Source organism: Cynara cardunculus (assembly GCF_001531365.2).
Source record: "Cynara cardunculus var. scolymus isolate 2C chromosome LG 10, CcrdV1, whole genome shotgun sequence".
NCBI lineage: Eukaryota > Viridiplantae > Streptophyta > Magnoliopsida > Asterales > Asteraceae > Cynara > Cynara cardunculus.
The window spans coordinates 14143412-14152847 of NC_037537.1; the positions used below are offsets into that span (position 1 = coordinate 14143412).

A 9436-nucleotide genomic window follows, 5' to 3' on the forward strand; every position below is an offset into this window, starting at 1 on the left:
TTACAAGAATTTACTTCTTTCCATTCAGACTTTGAATTCTTACTGGTCCACATAAGTCTATATGTAACATCTCAAGAGGAGATTTACAAGAAGATTCCACTTTAATTTTGTGAGAACTTTTTTTCATCTTTCCAAACTCACAGGCTGAACATAATGAATCCTTATAAAATCTAATTGATGGCAATCCTTTGACTAAGTGATTTTTGACCAACAAATCAATAGCCTTGAAATTTTGATGAGACAATCTTTTGTGCCAAATCCATCTTTCCTCAACAGTCTTTGAAGTTAAACAAATTGTTTTTGATGCACTCAGAGAAGAAAAATAGGCAGAATAAAGATCTCCATCACTCTTAGCAGACAAAACTTCAACTCCATTTGGATCTTAACAAAACAACCATTAATATGAAAGTGAACATCAAACAGCTTGTCACAGAATTGACTTATACTGAAGAGATTATGTTCTAATCCTTCAACATAAAGTACTTTAAGAATCCAAACATGATAAATCTAAAAAGATTATATGCCTTGAACATCCAGAATCTAAAATCCAAACATGATAAATCTGCAAAAACAATTACTTGTTTTTAGGTACCATTTGAAAATGGGTCCTTTCATATTAGTTTCAAAAACTTCAGATTTAACTTTTGGTCCTTTCATAAGAATTGAATTATTCAGACTTATAATTTTTCTTTTTAGAAATAGTCCTTTTCTTTACAACATTATCTCTTTTCTTTCTCAAATCCTTCTTATTCTTATTAAAATTAAAATTTCGTTTGAAGTCATTTTGACCACAATGAACATGTCTTTTAACCAGAGTCGAAATATTATAACACAAGCATTTAGTAGAGTTGCAATCAACATATTTTTTGATTGAATGCATAACAGGAACATATTTTCTTTTATTCATTGTAAGGCCTATCAAAACAAGTTTTTTACAAGAGGAATCTTTTTCTCATCAGCTTTCTCTTGACTTGAATTCTTAACTTTCCAAACTAAATTCTTTTTGCAATTATTTAAAATGGAAGAGGATTTTGAATCAGATAAGGATAAGACATTTTTTATCCTTTTGATGAGTTGTAACAGTTTCATGTTTAGATCCAGAAGATTCACCTTTTCAAAAAATTTGGTTCTGGATTGAAATTTAAAATATAAACTAATGTGGATTTTGGCTTATCTTGTTTATCAAACTCTAGATTTGAATGAATTTTTCAGATTTTGTTGTTTGATTCTTGACAAGCTTGATCATTTGAGTCTAAATTAATATTTGTTTTTTGAAGAAAATTAGACCAGATAATTCATCTGCATTTTTGTTTCAGATTTAAGTTTGTCATCTTCAAGTATATCAGTCAGAGATTTATAACAAGATATCCATCTTTGTTTATCACAACATGAGTTTCTACATCTTCTTCTTTATTTAAAATTTGAATCAGAAGCATTGATCATCCCATCAAACTTATCTTAAGTCATATTATTTATAAACTTAGATTATTTTGTTGATTTCTGGATCTCAGAATCTTTGGAATTAATCTCAACAAGAGTTTCTGGACCAAAATTAGTTTGTGATGGAACATCTTTTTGAGAAGTGTCCTCAGAGTTGTCATTTGATTTTCCAGACTTTTGACCTTTACTCTGAACATTTGTGTCAAAGTTTTGAATTTCCTCTCAGTTGTCACAGTTCTGAATACTTAATTCATAACTCTGAGTTGTCTTTTCAGAGTTATCATTGACTTCTTCATATTTGAACTCAAACTTAGTGTATTGATCAGAATACTCACAGTCTTTGTAAGAAAATTATGTTTCTTTGTTTTCATAGCTTTTATTCAAGTATGAATAATCAAAGCCTATTCCAAATTTTAATATTTTCTTATTTTCACAACTCTAAACTTCAGGGTTAACAAATTTAGGGGTTGTTTGTTTACCTCTTAATAGTTGCATTAAGAGGCAATCTTTGAATCGCTAAGAAGTGAATCTTGTTTGCCAAAAAAATGTCTGCCTCTTAGTGGTTCTAAAATCCTCTGAATGAGTTTGTATCTTGGGCCCCCCTGAACCATTCAGCGCCATAATTTCATTCGGAACAATTACCAAACAACCATATTTCATTTTGCACTATATCATAAGAGCCTCTTAATCATTTTGACCACTTAATCATCATGTACTAAACTATTCAGCAACTGCCAAACAGCCTATTACACTTTTCATAGTTAGTTTCTTCACAAACCTCTTCTTTTCCTTATAGCAGGAGTATTCTCTATTCTTAGAATATCAGGAATTTCGATGAATACTTCAAATGGTCCTTCAAGAATTGATTTCATCAAGTCTTCATCAATATTGTCTAAGAATGGAACCATTCTAATTCTCCATTGGTGGTACTCTCCAACGAACAGAGCTGGAGGTTTCGTCTCAGATCCAATACTCACATATTTTTTAGACATCTTGACTGAAAAAATTTGATCAATTCGACAATATAGAATTCGGAAATAAAGATCAAGAAACAAGTATAATTGATCAAATCAAAAAGAATTATCAATCAAGTAGAAACGAATCAAGATTTTAAGAAAACAGAGTGATATCTGATTTAGAATTACGAGTCGATGGCTCTAATACCAATTGTAAGTCCCGTAAGAAAGAATCTTTGTCAAGAATATGAAGATCAAAGAAAAATATTAACAAGGGAAGTATTGGATCAAGGTAGTTATCATGTGTATTGAATGTCAAAAAGTATTTACAATTAAATCTAATGAAAGAAATCTACAGAGTCTGTGTATCGAAAGTTACAAACAAAGTCTAACTAACTTCTATTTATATTAGAACAGAAATGCTAGGATTACAAGATGTTACAAGACAACCCTATCACAAATGTACACGTGTTCTAGTATTTTTATAAATGAAGTCTTCAATCTTGAGAAACTATCTTTACAAAATCTTCCAAGTGTCTAACTCCGGATAGGGTATCCAGAGCTAGCCATAACTCTGTTATCACTTCCTGTCGAACTCTAAAGATCTCAACACTTATACAGATTTGGTAGTCGAACTCTGGAAAGCCTCTTTGGATTTATTCTTCAACTCTCAAAACAACACTTCAGACTTTTTGTCGAACTTTGCATACACTTCAAAGCTAAGTCTGAATGCAATACTTCAGACTTATACTTGGCAACATTTACAGATAACATATGAGCCAACACCTTGTATGCACATTTAATCATTTTGCTCATTATATTTAGAAGATATATGTTTGTGCCTACCAATTTTTTTTTATTAAAGGGATAGATCAATTCCTAAAAATGAAAGTTGAGGGAATGACCAAATTTGTAATACAAATGAAAAGTAGTTCAAAGGAACAAATTTGTTATAAAAATGAAAAATAGTTTGAGGACCAATTTTATTATAAAAATGAAAAGTAATTTGAGGGAGCAAATCCATTATATAAAATGAAAGTTGAGGGTGAGTATGGTTAACGGACAAAATTGCCCCTCAGTAACAAAAACTTAATTGACAAGAATTAGTTGGAGGGAAGAACCATATCTATTATAAAACAAGGACGTCCCACATTAATAGTTCTCCCATATTAATAGTTCTTTTCAGAAACCTTACTCGCTAATTTATGTAAAAGGAAATTGACTCAGATAGTTATTTCATCAATTCAAATTGGTTTTAGTTATTTCTCTCCCGAGTTTACCCAATACGTCTGTAATATCTATATCTGTAATATTGCGGACCTGGCTAAAAAACAAAAAAAAAATCAAATTCCACCAGGTTAGCAAGTGGCACCGTCGCAATTGCGCACCTGGACGTCACAATTGCGTACCTGAGTTGAATCTGAGTCTTTTTGCCAGGTCTGCAATATTACGAATATAGATATTACAGACGTAGTAACATTTAGATAGATGTAAAGACTAAAAGACCGATTTAAATAGATGAAATAACTATTTAAATCATTTGAAAAGATTTGCATTTAACTCTTTATGATATGCTCCTACAATTATTTCCAAAGTCGGAAAGAATTGTTTACTTATATGCGATATGCTGTCGTCATACCCAATGATACCGCATTTCCATCATGATATTTTTTAGAAATCAAATAAATTAAAATTATACGAATATCAGCAACTCTTTTGTAATTAAAAATAACCAAATTTGAGGTGTATTCATCAACACCACGATGGAATAATAACTGGTGATGTACTAAGATTATAGATTTTAATCAACTATTCGACTTGAGTAAAAAATGACATAAAATAATAAATGAAAATTTCAAACTCCATAACACCAATATTTAATTCAGTTTATTCAGAACCTCGATTAAATTTTTTGAGACAAATCATTCGAATATTCACTTTTTCGAGTCAAGTCACTCGAGCGAAGAAACAAGCTAATTGTTATCGGGTTCGAGCCCTTAAACGATTTCATAAACCTTGAATTTTATGTATGAACTAGTGTTCCACGCGTGGTAGTCATAGTACCATCTCCAAAATGAATGTTATAGATTAAAATTTAAAGTCCATTTCTAAAAAAAATTTAGGCAAATGTGTGTGGCAACTTCTCATTAACATTAAAAGTTTTTAAGAGAAGTTGACAACAATCTTAGAACCATATGATAATTTAAGTAATCTAACTATGCTCGAGAACGGTGTTGCAAAGTACTCTATAAATGTTTGATTAATGTTAATAGAAGTCACAATTCTAACTGAAATCTCATATAAGGTGACAAATCACGATGTTAAATTTGTATGAAAAAAGAAACGTTTTTTAATATTTCAAGTGAAAATTAGAGGAGTGCGTAAATTATAACAACAATAGTGGAAGTTCAAGGCGATGCATGAAGAACCACATCACCAAGCTAAGATAATTGATTTTTTCTCATAAAAAATAAAATTAATATCAAGTGGGGTGATGACCCACATATCAGATATTAAACTGATAAAAACAAATATTACACTTTATCATAACATTCTATAATATTTGAATTGTAATTAGAAGGGTGTGTCAAACCTTGATAGTAGTATCACCAAGATGGCAGATAAATAACTACATCACCAAGTAATATAATGCACATTTGCATATATAAAATAAAATACAAAGCAAGCTGAAAACCCATATATTAGATATCGAATTAAGAACAAATAATACACTTCATCTAAACAAAAAAAACCTAAGATTCGGGATAGATATGTTAAACTAAAAACATATACTACATTTGATCTTAAGCAAAAGGTCCACATCCGAAAAAAAATATGTTTGTTCCATTTTTAATCATTTCTTTTTATAATAATCTCCCTCTTGTCACTTTCACTCCATCATCCTATGCGAGATGCACACAATATTGAGAAAAAAGTTGGCTCTTTTCTTTTTGTATCCACCTCTCGCATGCCTCTTTCCTCTTTGATCCAATGTGAGATGCAAACAATAATGTGAGGAAAAAAAATGATTTATAATGCTTATAAGTTGTACCCTGATTATCCATGGTTATTGCTTTTATATAGATAAAAATAAAGATATAGAAATATAGATTATATATATAACTATTGTTTTTACAACTATAACTTCGACCACTCTTATGGTTTTGATTTATCGTCAACTTTATGTAATTTTTTATATTAGTTTTTGATATATAATTTTTTTTATATAAGATGGTTGGCCAAAAAAAAGGACAACCTAAAAATTGCACAAACTCTCTTAGTATTATAAGATATCTAACTCTTTTTTATATATTCACTTCTTTATTTTGTATTATTTGATTTTGATTTCAACTATGGTTATATATTTTGTACTATTTGTTTGGTTCCTCCTTTAGTATATTATATTGATATTGACATTGGTTGATGATTGATTTCAAATTCATTTTTTCTTTCTTTCACATACTTAGCTTCATCTTCGAATATATCACATTCTTAAGAATTTGCGGCAATACCTTAACATGTAACTTCTTTACACATAGGTTTATTTTATTTTATTTTACTTATAATCATATAATCAAGTTTAGTTAATATAAAAAGGTTATCATAGATTCAATTTTAATTATAACAAACTAAAACAATTAANATATAGGCTTATTTTATTTTACTTATAATTATATAATCAAGTTTAGTTATAATAAATATAATTGTAGATTCAATTTTAATTATAACAAACTAAAACAATTAATAAATTGTTCGTTATATTATTTTAAAGTTTTTAATTCAACTTTATCATATAAATATATACTAAAGTCATATCATTACCTTTCATTGTTATTTTAAAGTCAAATAATATAAAAGAAATGTTATAAAAATATGGTCATCCAAGTACGATAAGATAACCTTATGATCAAGTCTCATAAGTTGACACAATGAATCTTTTCCTTTTTACTTATATATACCTCCTTATTCCAATCCTTCAATCTCTCATCAATATGCATCTCAAACTCAACCACAATTCCCCAACACCCCAGTACTCAATTCTTATGATTTCACATCAATACCTCTTGGTTTGCATGGTGATCAAAACTCAATTTAAGAAAAAAATGTAAAATCCTCGACTCGAGTGGAAGTGCAGTGTGTCTGAAAACTCGGTATCATGTTTATAACTATAATGTCTCGTCCAACACCGTAAATCATGATTTGGAGAATACTAAGATCAGATGAAAACACGTCATTAAGTCAACACTTTCTTTCTATATATAAGTGATATAATAGATACTTAAACTACATTTGTTATTATAAGTACTGCAATAATCACAACTTTTGATAAGAAAAAAAATGTATCATTTGCATTCGTTTTGCACAAATCTTTTACCAATTGGTTGGTTTTTAATTTCAAACATGGCTATAGATTTCAAAGCTCTATCACGTATTTATACATTCATCATCTTCTTCCAAACTATCATCTGTCTACTAATGTGAGCTGATGAAAGTCAACCTTATTTCAAATTCAAGGAACACTCAAACCTCATGTTGCCAAGTCATCGTCCTTGCCTCCTTGGTTTCATTTTCATATTTGCATTATAATTTTTACCATTTAGTTGGTTTTGGTTCCAACCATGGTATAGATTTCAAAGATGGTCATCCAAAATAAGACAACCTTATGAGGCAAACCCATGATTTGATACAAAGACATTCAATCCAACTTTCTTATACACTTCAATTTGTTCAAAATTTTCAATTCTTCATCAATGCGGGACAACTAAAACTCAACCACAATTCACCATATGAGAATACACAATTCTCGTAGTGTCACCTCAATTCCCCAAGGTTTTCTTTTATATATATGTATGTATGTATGCATGCATGCATGTATGCATGTATGTGTATATATATAGGGGTCCAATCAAGGGAGAACTCGATTGTTTGTGATAACTGTGAAATCCAATCTTAACCACACATTATTAATATATCAATGGTTATTATTAAACATATTAATTTTGGTAACTATTCATTAAATTTGGTAATTATTCATTAATTTTCAAATAATTTAAATTTTTTGATAATATATATGGGGGTAAATTAGTCTTTTTAAAATCTCTCTCCTCTCCCCCCTCTCTCTCCGACCAGGAATTTCTAACATAAAAACACAAAACAAATATGATACACGCTATGATACCCAAGAATTTATAACAATAAGATACAAAACCAATTGTGTTACACATTATGATACCACTGTGATAACGTTTTGAACATGAGTTGATAATAGATGTGATCTGAGTCGTAGGCCACACACAACCACAATGTGATACACTGTGATACAATTTTGTTGAGAAAATTAAGGAAACCAAATTCTTGATAATTAAGGAAACCGAATTTGATAACTATTAAATAAGAAAAATATTTAAATTATAATTAATCATTTTACTAAAACTCTCTTTACCTATTAATTAAGGTAATACAATTAATATCATAAAATGATTGGCTCATATTGGACCTCACGGTTACCACAAACTAATTAGTTCTCATTTGATATATAGGGGCCTAATCAAATGAGAACTAATTAGTTTATGGTAACCATGAGGTCCAATCTCAACCACAAATCAATAGATAAATTATGAAATTTATAATTTTGGTAATTTTGAATTAAAATTTTAATGTAAGGACATTTTAGGTATTTTAAAACTCTCCTCTCTCATCTCTTCTCTCTCCGTCCCCGGTCCTCCGATGATACCACAGTGGTATCACAAGGCATCTTATATGTGCTTGGGTATCACACTGAAGTCGTTTGTGTGGTCGATCGAAAATGTAACACAGTGGTATCATAATGCATCTTATATGTTTTTGGGTATCACATTGTATCTTTTGTTTAATAGAGTCAATATTTTTAGTATCACGGTGGTATCACCAGAGGACAGAGGACGGAGGACGGAGGACGGAGGACGGAGGACGGAGGACGGTGGCCGGAGGACGGAGGACGGAGGACGGAGGACGAAGGACGGAGGCCGGTGGCCGGTGGCCGGAGGACGGAGGACGAAGAGAGAAAAGAGGAGAGAAAATACCTAAAATGTCCTTGCATTAAAATTTTAATTCAAAATTACCAAAATTAGAAATTTCATAATTTATCTATTGATTTGTGGTTGAGATTGGATCCCACGATTATCATAAACTAGTCAGTTCTCCCTTCAATGGGCCCCTATATATATATACATATATATATATATATATATATTCAAATGCTAACCAAGATTATCGTGTTAACTTGGTTAACCGATCTTGACCGTTAATTTAAATAATAAACGATTGTGATTTAATGATTTTAAAAATTAATTATTAAATTAATATTTTCAATTAACATATGTGAACAAAATATCAAAGGGTATTTAGGTAAAAAGTAATATATCTTTGATACACGAGTTGTCAGACATATGAACAACTTGTGTATATCTTCAAACCACATCAAAAAAAAAAAATAGACATATGAACAACATGTGAACTGTATGAACATCTTCTGTATATTCAGGAGCCAACTCTACTGTATGTACATGAACACCTATGAACCAAGGCATCTAGGGCTGTGTGTTTTCAAACGTGTTCACATGTTTTCACATGTTTTCACATGTTATGTGTGTGTATGTATTCATATGAACATCTAGTGACTTGAATATACATGAACACTTATGAATCACGACATCTAAGGCTGTTTGATTTATGATGTGTTCATATGTCAAATGTGAGAACTATTGATTAAAATAAATGTGAATTATAGAACATGAACATGTGTGAAACCTCAATGTCAATATTGCATCATGATCAATTGTGATATTTTCATATTTGTAACTCCCAATTAATTATTTGGGAGTTACATAAAATGACAAATTACTTAAATACCCTTGTATTTAATATATGAGTTATATTTGAACCAAAGGAAAAGATGGAATATGATTGGTTGAGCTTGGTTAACATAGTTAACACAAAAAAATTGGTTAGTATTTGAACCAAGCTCTCTCTCTCTCTCTCTCTATATATATATATAGGGT

The 9436-nt window shown here is 30.1% G+C and overlaps 1 non-coding gene across 1 annotated transcript; it reads right to left on the reverse strand.

Moving 5' to 3' along the window:
• Positions 1-4768: 4768 nt before the first annotated feature.
• Positions 4769-4959, reverse strand: LOC112520559. The gene has a single exon (XR_003070031.1). It is a non-coding gene; the product is annotated as a U2 spliceosomal RNA (small nuclear RNA).
• Positions 4960-9436: the final 4477 nt, after the last annotated feature.